Source organism: Diabrotica undecimpunctata, chromosome 4 (assembly GCF_040954645.1).
Source record: "Diabrotica undecimpunctata isolate CICGRU chromosome 4, icDiaUnde3, whole genome shotgun sequence".
NCBI classification, from domain to species: Eukaryota; Metazoa; Arthropoda; class Insecta; order Coleoptera; family Chrysomelidae; genus Diabrotica; species Diabrotica undecimpunctata.
Window position 1 is genome coordinate 64226722 of NC_092806.1, and position 15190 is coordinate 64241911.

Genomic DNA, 15190 nt, shown 5'->3' on the forward strand with positions numbered 1-15190 from the left:
TCTCCTCAATGGAGGTTGGCTACTACAATTGCAAACTCTTATCTGTCTTCAGCTGTTCTTATTAGCTGTTCAAAATTTAGCCCTATTCATTATCAGAAGTTACTTAGCCGTAATAGTCTTTTCCTTCCTTGTCCTCTCTTTCTCTTGATCTTCCCTTTCACTATAAGTTGAGCAGATTGGTACTTATTACTTCTCAGTATGTGGCGTAGCTATGATGTTTTTCTAACTTTCACTGTTAGATCTACATTACAATTTAAGCACCATTGATGTTTTAAGGGTCCATGTTTCAACTGCTTAGAGAAGAACCAATTGAATGTAGTCAAATTTTGAGTTTTATTCAAGAATCACATGGCAGTCTTTATTACTCATAATTAACAAATCAAAAACTTTACACTGATAGTTTTAGCAAAAATCTAATTTTGTATTTATATAGGATTAATCCACAATCGATTGTAATAAAAATTACATTTTACATTTGTTTTATTGCTGTTTCGATCTCTAATCTGGAAATCATTTTCAAAAAACATTATTATAAAACAATGAGGTATTTTAACTGTAGGTTGAGGTTAAAATAACTCCTTGTTCCATAATAATCAACAATTTCCGGATTGGAGATTGAAACATCAAAATAAATGTAAAATGTAATTTTTATTACAATCAATTGTGGTATAATCCCATATAAATATAATGTTTAAAGTAAATTTTCAGTTTTTCAATACACTGTTATTTATTTACAATTTATATAAGCCTGGGATTAATGAAACAAATATTAAGTAATTAAAATGTCCAACTAATGTTTTAACATATATATATATATATATATATATATATATATATATATATATATATATATATATATATATATATATATATATATATATATATATATATATATATATATATATATATATATATATTTAGTTGTATTTGACATTCTTTAGTTAGAACTTGTTATATCCAAATTTTTCTTTCTAGTGATCTCAATTTGAACCCTATCCTTATTTTTCCAATTTTCAGTTTGACATCTTTAATAATTTTTTTTACTTACATTTGCATGTAAAAGTCTTCAAGTCTTCAAATTTTAAAGCCTCTTTTTATTGGTTTCATTGGCATGTACTGTTTTAGTGATGTATGCTCTTTGAAAGGACACATGTTTTCGTCAATAGATAGATAGCTGTCTATATGGCGTAAATGCATTTTGAAAGGTCTCTGAAACATGGTTTATGAGTGGTCTAAGTTTGTAGAGCCTGTCAAACTATTTAGTTTTCGGTTGGAGCATAGTTTCATTATTGTTTAGATACAAAAATCTCAAGACTTTCAGGAACCTTTTTAATGTAAATACTTTAGTCACACATTCAACATGGAATTTTTCATTGCTGGACCAGTATGACCTTATTGGTGGAAGGGTGTGGAACCCCATGACTATAAGTATACCCAAGAAAGCGTCGAGTTCTTTCATATCCATAAAAAGTTCCATAAAAAATTCTTCTGGGTAGCATAGAAGTTCGATTCTTTGGAAATTATTTGACAGATACTCTCACTAAAGAAAACTCTGAAGAAGTCGATTGGCTTACTCGAATTAATGTCAACATTGACGCTTGAAGACTAATTAAAATTAAATGATTCGAAAAGGAGATTGGGGACTTTTTCTTGGACCACACAAAAGATTGATTTGAAGGAGCAGGAGCTTGTTCCTCTTTATCGGCAGGAGTTAAGGAATTTGTTGCTTGAGGTAATGTTAACAGTTGTTCATCTTTGTGTTGTTTATCAGAAAAAATGTTTTTAGGAAATTACCTAGCCAACTTGTTGTGTTTGAACCAAATCCATCATCTAGATCAAAGTCAGGATCTTGATCCGAATCATCAAAATCTTTGTTTCCGCTAGAATTATTTGTCTTTCTTGTAAGAGTAGGTACATTAGCGCACCCTTTTCAAGTCCTGTACTGGAGTATTGGAACGTGTCGGCTGGCTGTCGATACTAGTAGTCCACGAGTAGTCGAGGATTGCGACGGAGTTCTGGAAATTGAGCTTGTCTCAGATAAATTGTCGTCCGCATCCTCATCGTCGTCAAATTCGGAAATAGTCCTCTATATACTGGAGTTCAGCTTCTGTAAGCGGTTGGTTTAAGACATCTCCAAAAATTGTAATGACAAATAGGCCTAATAAATAATTTAAAGTCTTGTAGAACTTTGTCTACCAAATAAATACTAAACTTTGTTTTAATGTATTCGTAAAAATTTTAGTATTATGCGTAAACTACGATCTCGAGATTTTTTTGGTTTAGTATGTGAAAAAATAACCTTTTGTTTGATACAATCATCAAAATGATTAAAAATATTTTCCTAGCTCTGTCCAAGTATTTTATTCCAAATGATACGTGTACAAAAAACAAAAATAAAATTGAACGATTTTTTACATAGACTATTGCAGAAAGGCACGCTGAGCTTCTGTTTAAACAATTTTCGATAATTTTGCTTGCTAAAAGTTTTGTTAAAAACTTAAAGACTTTTCACATAAAAGATTGGTTAATTTCAGTCCTTACTGTTATTAATTAACGTAACGGTGATTTAAAAAAGGGCTATCTTGACTCCTAAAGGTCGTAGGACCTCTTTTTTTTTTCTAAAAGTTGTGTTTTTTAACCAGCTTTCCGAATTTTTCTTGCGATATAATTTGAACTAAATTCTACAGAGTTATTGTAAATGTGTATAAGCTTAAAAAGTGCTATTTATTATTAAATCATTGTGTGTATATAAATGTATTTTTTTTAACTTTTTTCCATGGGTTATTAATATAAGTACTCTTAGCCAAGAAAATAAGACCCGAATTATTGAGATACAGTTAAATTATCGGGACCGGCCTTAGAAATTAGTTCATTTTTCAAAAAATCTTATAAATAAATTAAATTTCGTAAAATATATTCAACCGATCTGGCCCATTTTTTGCACACAATAAGAACACGAGAAGACCATTAAGTTCGGATACATTTAATCAAATTTTAATAAATAATAAAAAAGTATTAACAATATTCAAAAATAGCGATTTTGTTGTTCATTTTGCAATTTATGTATCTTTTTTTCTGAAAAAGTTGTCTATTGACGTCAAATCTCTAAATAGACAAGTTTTTATGTTATGGGCAAAATAGTGAGTATTTCCACTAAACAGTTGATGAATATCTAGATGATAGTCTTTTTCTATTATCTTATACTGCACATTTCAACTGTCAAATCCGTCTATATAGTTATGACGAAAAAATTCTTATTTTTTGCTAACTTGATTTGGTCTATTTAACTATCGACCACAGTAGAGGTAATTAATTCCAGTTTTATCATTATGTTTGCATTGTTTTCTCATATTTTTATTGTATCATCAATGACTACATTTAGAATTCAAATAATTGTCTATCAAATGCTTGATAATTAATAAAAATAATTTCCTTATACTTAATAGAATCATTGAACACATTTTGTCCCTGAGAAAGTATTTGGTATTATGTGATAGACTTTAATAAACAATTTATGATATCTAATACTTCACAATTTAGAAATTATCTTATCTTCATTGTTGTCATATACCCATAATAAATAGGATGTCAGCTTTGATCTTTGTCCTCCACCCACAATTTTTATGTTTAATAAAATCGATTTTGGAATATATAAAGAGGAAATAAAATATTATTTCCATGCATTTAATCTTATATGTAGTACATTTCACACATTTGCTACTATTTTGGATTTGGATTAGGGATGAAAGCTTTGACTGAAATGGTCAGCTGTACTGAGAAAGTTAAGCAATAGCAAATTTTCCCAATACTTAAAGCACTGTCGAAGACAAGCGAAAATACAATTTTAACTGAGTGTATTTTACATTCATTTAGAGAAATATACAATAATTATTAGTGCAATAATAGAAAATTACAAATTCTATTATTTCTAAATTGTAATGGTAAGTATTTACCGATTAAGTAATAAGTAACAATAATACTCAAAATTGCTTTTAATGACAAAATGAAAATATATTACCTGTATGTATGTATGTATTATGTATTTTAATTTGTGTTTTGATAACTAGTTTTAAATTGGAAATCAAAAATATAAGTTATTTTTAACTAAAATTGTAATTTATTGCCATTTAATATAGTAATTAATATAATAATAGTAATATATTTATGTATATATGTAGTTATATAATATTAGGAATAATTTTTCCATATATTATATATATATATATATATATATATATATATATATATATATATATATATACACACACATATGTCCAAAAATTTGGAATATTGGAATATTTCATATTTTTATTGATTTTTATATATAAAATCTTCTGAATAGTTAAACATCATTTTGTTTCAATTATCAACAATACTAAATAAATCTCAAAACCAGATAAACGATATGCGAAAAAAATATTTATTTTCTTGGAGTGAAAAACTTACAATGTACAACTTACATTTAAAAATAAATTAGTATAGAAAAAAATAATTTTTAATAAGTATTTCCTCCATTGGCCTCTCTGCAAGCCTGTAGGCGATTTGGCATGCTACCGATTGACTGGTCGAGCTGGGCTTGCGGAATTCTCTTCCATTCTTCACGAGCAGCATTTTTAAGTTCTCAAAGTGTAATAGGGGGATTGTTTCGCTTCTTGATGCGTGTTTTGAGAATGTCCCAAGCATGTTCAATAATGTTCATGTCGGGGGAATTCGAAGGCCACTGTAACGTAGATATTCCTTCTTCTTTAAGATAATTTTGTACTGCTGATGTTCGATGAGGAGGTGCGTTGTCATGCATAAACACAAATTCATCACCTACTGCCCCTCGGAATAGACATACGACAGGATTTAAAACTTCCTTGGAACACGCGGTTTAGCTGTTTCTAGTGGGGCTTGTCGTCCTGGGGCCCTCCAAACCAGTGTTCTTCGCGAATCAGATACCAAGTCAATTTTTGACTCATCAGAGAACATCACGTTATTCCATTTAGGATCATGATGCGCCATTTCTCTAGCCCATTGCAACCTTACTATTTTGTGTTGGTAGGTTAGTTTAGGAACACGTAGCGGTCTACTACGATAAAAATTTACCGCATTTAGTCTGCCTGTTATATTTTGCCGTGAAATATTCAGTTCTTGAAGCCTAGAAATTTTTCTGGATATACCACTTGTAGATTCCAGACGATTTCTACGAGCTATAAATGTTATTTGCCGGTTTTGTGCTGCTGTTGTACATCGATTTCTACCACTTCTGAGACGATCCTTGACTTCATTTTTATCTTGGAATTTTTTTTTAATTTTCGATACAGCACTCTGAGTAAAAACTTTGACTAAAGTCCTGTTGTAACAAAGCAATTACTCTGGATCTGTCAAAATGAGATATCACGTTTTAAGGCATTTTTAAACGGCTCAATTCAAATTTAAACGAAGACTGAAATAATGTGTAAATACGCTAATCAGTTGAATGTGACCAAAATCATACAAAAACGATTCAAATTTTTTATCGTTTTCATTTAAAAACCCTCTAGAATGAATATCAACAACAGTTTTAAAACCACCATAGGCGTAGATATATTATTTGTATGTATTCCAAACTTTGGGACATGTGTGTCGTTTATATAAATACAAATATAAATATAGTCATAATTTATATTGAAAAAAGCTGACCATATTCACTTGTGTGTTTTAATTTTTTCGAAACTCCTTATGCCCTTCATAGGCATTGGAGGCATATTCTTCGTTTCTATTCTATTCTATCCATTTCTTTCGGTCTCTCCAAAGTTCTTTTATCTATTTATTTATGTCTATAATGTATTTATTTATGTATGTATGTGTATGTTATGTATGTTATGACGTTTTGTCTTTTTTTTGTTGAGATATATATATATATATATATATATATATATATATATATATATATATATATATATATTTTGTTTGTATATAAATTTTTAGTGAAAATGATTTGTAGCAAAATCCTCTATAATATTACTCTGACATCATTTTATTGTTAAATGACTAGAAAAAAAAATAAGATAGAAAAAAAAAATTGTTCAAAAATGTTTAGTTATTTTGGTTAATAACTTTTTTATTTTCCATTTTACGATTAAAAGTAATAGAAATGAAGTTGTAGACAATTTAATTTGCTACTAATGTCGGATAAAATGTTCTGTAGGTTTGCTAGTTTAAGATATACAGCGCGAAAACCCTTTGCACCACTTATTCCAAGATGGCGAATATTCAAGAACCCGGCCAACTTCGCAGCGCTGTAAAGTCCAGAGAACTTAATGAAATTAAACGAATTTGTTGTGAAAATTATGTCATGAAAAACCATGTATGATATTGTTTTGATGTCATTTTATAGTAAAATTACCATAAAAAAAGTTAGAGGACCTTAAAGGTCAAAAGAAAATTTGCTACAAAATTTTTAGATATTTTTGCTTATAACTTTTATAAGCGATTAAAATTAATAGAAATAAAGTTGTAGATAATTTAATTTGTGACACATAATGTCGGATCAAATTTTTTGTAGGATTGCTAGTTTACGAGATAAAACGCGAAAACCCTTTCCCCCTTTTCCAAGATGGTGGCCGGGGGACAAGGGTGGCGACCCCACAAACTTGAAGTTAGGCTTATACTTACCCTCCCAATACATCAAACAAATAAAATTGCGTCCTCTAAGAAATGCACGCTCAGGCATAAAAAATGTAACATTTTAATGGACTTAAATACCTGAATTATATTTTTTAATAATCGTAGGTTTGACCCCAATTTAATATGCAAACACGTTCAATTGATACTGTCAGATGTGTAAGGTCTTCCTATATGGAAGAAAAAGATAAATGTACCTGAGTTGCTTATGACGTTTATTCTTAATAATAACAAACCAACTTTTAATGAACAATTATTGTGGAAATAAACTGGTGTTTAAAAAAATTGGCAACAGATAATGATAATTCTAAGGTTTTAGATGATTTATATATTATACCTTAATCTAAATCCCACTAAATATTCCACTGATTACGAAAAAACACAGGAAATTATCGATAGAGCTATCAGGGATATATATAAAAACTAGGAGTGAAATATTAAGTACATAATAAGTTTATAGAAGCCTAATAATATTATTCTACATTTACTTATCTACTGTATAAACTATATTGTAGGATAAATTTCATTAGCGGGTACTTCTATTTTTTTTTATTTATTAACAAATGAATAATAAAAATAAAACAGTTATTATTACTCATCATTATGTATAGTCAATGATGTGAAATGGTTATTAATATAATGGCCTAAAAATTCAACAAATTTCTGATCTAAATAAAGTTTTGTTTAAAGACCCACTGTTCTGCAGGTTGGCTGTGTCACTAACAAGAAACGAGGTATTTTTCAAATGTTGAATAGGTTGTATATGTGAGTCCATTTCAATTTAGGTAAAAAGAAATAAATAACAAACTTACAATCAATCGATTCTACCTCTGACGACCGGTTTCGCATTAAAAATTATGCCAATATTATATGTGCATAGTTTTAAAGGTGCACAATTTTAAGATTATATGAATGATATATGCCGATACAAGGCATAACATTTATATAATCTTAAAATTGTGCACCTTTAAAACTATGCACTTACAATATTGGCATAATTTATATTTTTTTACCTGACAATACCCTAATATTGGCAATTTGTATTTCCAGCATTTAGTTACTTTACCGGAGACCTGACGATGCATAGCAAATTTTGGTATGCGAAACCGGTCGTCTGAGAAGAAATAAATATTGTTGACCTACTTCTATCTAGGTATATAAAAAACTTGTTTTTTGTAACGAATTAGAGGAGCAATTGGTACGAGCAAAAAACATTCATGTGTGTTTAGATACCAAAAGAAAAACTCGTTTTATTTGAGTTGAGATATATCGAAATTAAGTAGGTAGAATATATTTTCGTGTTTTATTAATAATTGTAACAAAATAATAATGGATTATTGATGGTATGTTACGATTTTAACATATTCATTCCATTATTTTTTATTCTAACTCTTATTCTTCCATATAGCTTTTTTTCACTTAATGGAGTCATCTTTCATTCTATTACTTTTGAAAAATGTTCAGCAATATTTCAAGGTCTTTAGTTTCTGTACACTAGTACTTACCCAGTCTATCTATGAAAAAATCATCAATTTCGCATAAAAATCTTATATAGGTTTTTGAAGCTTCTAAAAGGAGATAACTGATGACAAATTCTTGAAGACATACAGCTGATGTAGCTTTGTGTTTCTTAAACAATTATTTTTTGCATATAAAACGTCTATTTTCAGCATTTAATTACTTTACCGGAGACCTGACGATGCATAGCAAATTGTAGTATGCGAAACCGTTCGTCCAAGGTAGAATAAATTGATTGTAATTCTGTTATTTATTTATTTTTACCTAGAGATATTTTTAATTTGTGAAACATTATGGAAATGATTTTAGCCAGAAGATAGATTTTCGAAAAGAAATGAAAGGATATGTTAACTCAGTAAAAGTATCTAATACTAGTATTAAAAGTATTTTTGCGCGTTAATAAATTTAAAATAAACCAATAAAACTGTATAGTTGTTCTTTTAGTAAAACGTTCTGAAGAGTTTAAATTGAACTGCTGTGAGAACATTGCAGACTCTCTTTACTTAGATTCATTCCATGGACATAATCTCAAAAAATGCTGGGTTGACGTCACTGGAGTAGGTATGGCGTATTACTTGATAGAACTTGAATCATACACCCACAAAACCTATTGTACTGCACTGTAAACTATCAACTTACGTATAATATAAATCATAATTTTTAAATAATATACATTTATAAAAAAATAACCAACAATCAAGTTAAATTCTCCGATTAACAAACAATAGGTATTTAGCTACAAGACGTTTCTCATATTGTTTACGCCTACCTTTCCACGTTATATAGGAAATATGTAAATACGAGCAAATTAATTGTTAAATATAAACAAAGAAATTTTTATTATAATAAATTCTGTTAATTCCTCTATGAGAATTAATTGTGATAGAAGTTTGTCTGTCGTGCATTGAGATTCGTGAGATTTTTTCAAATAATCTTTCTGTTGTTTTTGGTAGAATATTTTTTGTTGAGGTAGTTAGAATTTGTGATTGTTTAGATATTAATGGCAATAATACAAAAGGTTATATTTTATACCGTTTCAGCTTTCTCTTTTCGGAAGAACAAATGACTTAGTAAAGGCACATTAGACTGTTGTTTCTAAAATATAAAAGAGAAAAGTATAAAAGTAATAAAAGTATATAGGAACACATTCCCTCTGCATTGGACTGTCAGTGATGAAAAATAGAAGTCGATATTATAGAACAATATCACTGATTAATTGGAAACACTTTCCACTGAAGCCAATAAAGTAGGTTTGAAAATCAATATTAGTAAAACCAAATCCATGAGAGTAAATGCAAGAAACAACACGCCATTTTCTATCAACAACATGCAGATTGAAAATGTGAAAAACTTTACGTATCTTAGAAGTGTCATAACAGAAAGCGGAGGTACAGAGGACGATATTCGTATGAGGATACGAAAAGCTCAATAAGCATTCAGCATGATCAACCATGTTTGGAGATCTGACGAGTATACTACAAGGAGAAAGATCCGCATATTCCAGTCAAATGTCATGTCTGTTCTACTCTACGGATGTGAAACCTGGAGAGTGACAAAAGTCCTTACAGATAAACTGCAGGTCTTTATTAATAAATGTCTACGAGGAACTGTTCGTATTTTCTGGCCTAACATTATCAGAAACGAAGATCTACTACACCTGACCGAACAAAAAAGGGTAGAACCAGTCAAATAAAGTCCAGAAAGTGGGGTTGGATTGGTCACACACTCAGAAAAAAGTCAAGGAAAGTCTTGAAAAAAAAAAGTCAAGGAAAGTTTTGAAATGAGGTGAAGGCCTTATCGCAAAATAGAACCCAATGGCGCGTTTTCACTGAAGCTGTATGCTCCACTTTAAAATGAAACAGTACCTAATTGTCAAGTTAACGAATAATTTCAGATTGACAGCACTTAAAGCGCACCACCATTGTCGTTAACGAAACAAGATTATGAATTTTCTAGGACCATTATCAAAATTGAAGCTATACTGACCCAAAACTGTAAATTTTACCGTTTGTTACAATATTTATTATAATTGATATTATGTTCAACAACGTTATTGCATATGCACAATGCACACAATCCACAATGCATTTCCAAAAAGGAAATCGGTTTTAATGAGTTTTAAACCATCTCTTTTCCCCTTTAAGTTTATATATTCTGTTGTGAATTGTCTACTTTCTACACACAAGAAGTGGGCCAAACATTGGAACTGAAACTAAGTATGTAAACTTGGATTCAATAATCCTTCGTCGAAACAATTTTCTAAGTCGAACTGGTAATAATAATCCCTGTTGAATTTAAGGGCACTTTATTTTATGTTGCACTTTAGTTACAAAAGATATGTTTTTTACAAAAGTATTTAACTAACACTAAACTATTTATTTTTCTGCTATGTGAACGAAGATTTACGTAGAGCGCGTGTATTTTTGCACAAATCTTGAGACGTATCAAGTACTATTGTAGAAAATTAATTATATTTTCTACAATAGTTTGTCCTTCTATAATAATTTTAATAATGATTGTTATTCTCACTAATATATCTCACTAATTTTAAGACATTCAATCAGCATGACACGCCTTCTTTCTGCTGCATTGTATCTTCTGCGCCTGTCAGTTCTTAAGATTCAAAATATTCAAACCCAACTACCCTTAAAATCACTTCGTCTTTGCCTTCTCAAATAGAAGCACGTAAGTCAAACTTATTTTTCAGCTTCTCAAATAGAAGCAAGTTATAATTCTCACGCTTCTCAAATAGAAGCAGTTTTCAAATAACTTATTTTATTAAATAGTTAATTAAATTCAGTGTCTGTGCATCGAATATGTAAGTACTTGAAATTATTCTTTTATCAGAAGAAAATCGACAGTTTGTGTGCCAACATTTCATAAATGCCGGTCCGACAAATTACAGGGTTGCCGGATATTTAACAAACTATAAACTTTCTTGTTCTATAAATCGCATGTATTTAGCTTTAAGAACAATTAATATAAACAGTTGTGCGGTTTAAGAACATTTTATATGAACATTTATGTTTTTATTATTATTAAAAAGGGTGATTTGTTGGCAATCCCGATACTACTATGTAAATAATACAATAAAAATATTTCTAGCTTAATTCTTATTTTAATTATTCTACTTTTAACTTTATTATCCACTATATTATTACTAATCCGCAATTTTGCGACCTAATGGTCGCTGGTCCTTCGAGGTTTCATTTATTTTTTATCTACCAAATGTAGGAAGGTGGGACTATAATTTTTCAAATATTTACTTTTAAATCATCGAACCAGCTACCTCATCCTTTCCCCTACAACTATCCTACTTAGGATCGAGGACGAAGTCTGAGAATGCCGCTTTAAATCAACCTTTTCTAAGAAAAGAAACCGCCAATTTTCAACGGTTTTAACGGACTTTAAAGGGCCAACGGTGGGTTCTAATAAGCCACTTTTTCTATAAATTTATGAAGAAACTGCGTAATGATAAAATCAATAAAACCAAAAGATTTATGGTCTTTTTACGAGTTCCTAGAAGAAATAAGTATTGTTGACCTAGTTCTAGGTAGATAATAAACTTGTTTTTTGTAACGAATTAGCGAAGCGGTTGGTACGAGCAAAAAACAGTCGTGACCGATACAGGAATAATGAAACAAACGCTCATATGGTATTCATTGATCTTGAGAAAGCATATGACAAGAGTTCCTCAGGAGATTCTGTGGTGGGCACTCAATAAGAAAGGAGTCTCCGGTGAATATGTAAAGATTTTAAGAGACATGTATGAGGGAGTAACAACTTGTGTTAGAACAGGTTTGGGAGAGACTGATAAATTTCATGTGAAAGTAGGATTGCACCAAGGCTCGGTGCTTAGTCGTTATTTATTCTCATTAGTTCTGGATCAAATTACAGCGAAACTACAGGGTAATATTCCGTGGTGCTTAATGTATGCTGATGATGTAGTGTTAGTAGGAAATAGTGAAAGCTACTTAGAACAAAAACTGGAACAGTGGAGACAAGCTCTTGAAGAAAAATGGTTAAAACTTAGTAGGACAAAGGTATTTTTAATGTTCATTTAAGATGGAGTTAGTACAAATAGAATGATATATTTGGATGGTGACAGGATTGTGAAAAGTAATAGTTTTAAGTATCTAGGATTGATATTACAGAGTAATGAGGGAATAGATGGAGATGCATGCAGTAGATTTGGATTGGATGGATGAAGTGGAAGGAAGCAAGTGGTGTGTTGTATGACAGAAAAATTCCAATGAAGTTAAAGTGAAAATTCTATAAAACAGCCAAAACACCAGCTATGATGTACGAAATTGAATGTGGGGCAATTAAAAAGAAAAAGGAACAAGGAATGCATGTGGTGGAAATGAGAATGCTTAAATGGTTGAGTGGAGTGATAAAAAAGGATAAAATTAGGGATGAGTATATTAGGGGAAATCTAGGGGTGGCACCAATTGTTGCCAAGATGAGAGAGCATAGATTAAGATGGTTTAGTCATGGTCAAAGTAGAGATGTTAATAACCCAATAAGAAGAATTGCTGATCTGCGTGTTTCTGGAAGTAGTTGGAGAGGAAGACCAATAAAGACCTGGGAGAAGACTCGTGGACATGTCGGTAAAGGGTATTAATATTGATATGACCCATGATAGAACCGTAGAGGAATGTAATTAAGAAAGCCGACCCCGTATAGGGATAAAGGCAAAGAGAATGATGATAATAAATAATATGCATTAATCAATGCAATTTAAATATTTTTTACGAAATATCCTCAACTTTTTTATGGAAAATTTTAAATAAAATATTTTTCACAGTTCTTATTTATCGAGCTACCGGGAATTAAACAAAAAAAATTCTTAGTGTCTTAGAAACCGAGATATTGTAACTTTTCTCAGCGCGTTGCAATTTGAAGTTCCATTCTAAAAAAAAACGAAGCTCGGACAGAAGGTATTTTACGGGTACCATCACTTTAAGGGGCTATACATTTTTACTCCTCCTTATGTACCATTTATAAAATTGATCATAAAATTTAGATCTTGGTTTATAATCAGCTGTTAATATTAATAAACAATGGAAATATGATTTTAAGAAAAAAAATTGCCATTTTGGTTCCTATTGGTTATATAAGGTTCGTTTTTTTTAAGATTGTGTTTTTTTACCATATTTTCAGTGAGCCTACTTATAAATGCATGACATAAAAAATATCAAAATTATTCAAAAAACAAGGTTATTAACATTTTTTGCAATTATTTATGTCAATTGTGTATGTAGTTTAATTTAGAATCTCGCAAATTAAAGAACTTTTTAAGATCTACAACTTTTATTTGAATCATTTTTCTCTAAAATGTATAACAATCGTTTTATAGGCAAATCATTCAAGCATTTGTCATCATCTATCACTTGCATACCTTTAAGAACCTTTAAAAACATGTATTAGATTTCTTCAGCTTTTTTTTTTCCTTTACTGGCCTATAGTGACATCATGTTTTGTCCTAATTTCAAATATTACGTTTGTGTCACATAAGAGTAATCTATAAGTAATTTCTTATTTCATTATAAATGGATGAATTGTAGGTCTATGCTGACCCGATAGACATCAAATATGGCTTAAGATTTATAGTTCATGAGATTCAAGCATGCGGAGACAACGAAAAACGTGTTTTCTTAGAAGCCATTTTATTTTTGTCCTTTTTTTTGTGTAAAAAATTATGTGCAATATAAAAATATTACTTAATTATTTTATCTCTTTTACATAAGTATTACGTCCTGTTATTAACTGAAAAATTAATATTCTTCCGTTTAGATTGAATAAACTATTTTACCCAAAATGACGTTGAAACTGTTGGCAGAGTTTGTATTACATTTTGTATCACACCAAAGGCTTCTCTTTTCACATATGCACGCTATACGGCGTTAAAACGAGTTCTTTGGATTCTCATTTAAATAGGTCATCGACTTGGATGGGCGCATAACCGAAAAATATAAAACAAAATATGAGAAGCTGAATTGAAATATGTGTACCGTCACCAACAACCTACATTTCACACATGTCCCTATTGTACGCTTCACGTGTCGCTACCATGGGAAGCAGGATGTTCAAATTAGAATTCTTTTTAGAGGATGTTTATTTTAACGTTAAAAAAGAAAAGTAATAATTTGATTAAAGAAATTCACTACGATACACTCAATAATTCCAATTGCTTATCAGAAAAATGGTTCATTTAACAAAAATGCACAAAATAACAATTCCACAGATGATTGGATACTATGGCTTATGTCATGAAAAAATTACAAATTTTCCACCTATATTCTAAGGGAAACTTTTAAAATAGAAAAACAATGACAAAGAAGTAGAACAGGGAGTTAAAACACGAATACTGGCGGGAAACAGATCTTTGAAATGCAACATCTAATGAGGTCAAAACTTCTCTCACTAAGACCCGTTTACACGGGTAGAGTAATGATGCAAGTACTTGATAGAGTAGAGTAACTCTACCCGTAAAAACGCTCAGCGCAGTAGAGTAGTAAGTAGAGTGCATAGTACGTGGTAGAGTAGAGTGACTAGCAACATGTGGCAAAGTAACTCTACTCTACTACCACCACCACCGCCAAAATATCCACTCGCCTGCGCACTCTACCCATGGAACGCCGTCAATTCTGGTAGAGTAGAGTAGAGAGTAGGTAGGAGAGTGCATACGGACGCTGTCATTCCGTCTGGAGTTGTGTTTTGTGTAAATAGTGAAAATGAAGTTCACCGACGATGAACTTCATTTCACTTTCACTTTAAAACTTGTAGATATGTATGGCGAATACTAGTGTTTATGGAATTTAGGTAGTGTACACTACAGAAATAAAAGTAAGAGTAAACGAGCTCAAGCAAAAAATTAAGAATATAAGGTGCACTTATAATCAAGAGTGTTTAAAGATACAAAAATCAAAAAAATGGGGTTCAGGTTCAGCCGATGTATATGTTCCGAACGTGAAATGGTTCACTCCTATGGAAGCGGAAGCAATCATGAAAGGTGCAAAAA

At 30.6% G+C, this 15190-nt stretch overlaps 1 protein-coding gene across 1 annotated transcript in view; it reads left to right on the forward strand.

Annotated features, from left to right (window-relative positions):
• LOC140439603 (uncharacterized) overlaps nt 1-15190 on the forward strand; it is a 136913-nt gene that overhangs the window by 2712 nt on the left and 119011 nt on the right. The window lies entirely within an intron of this gene.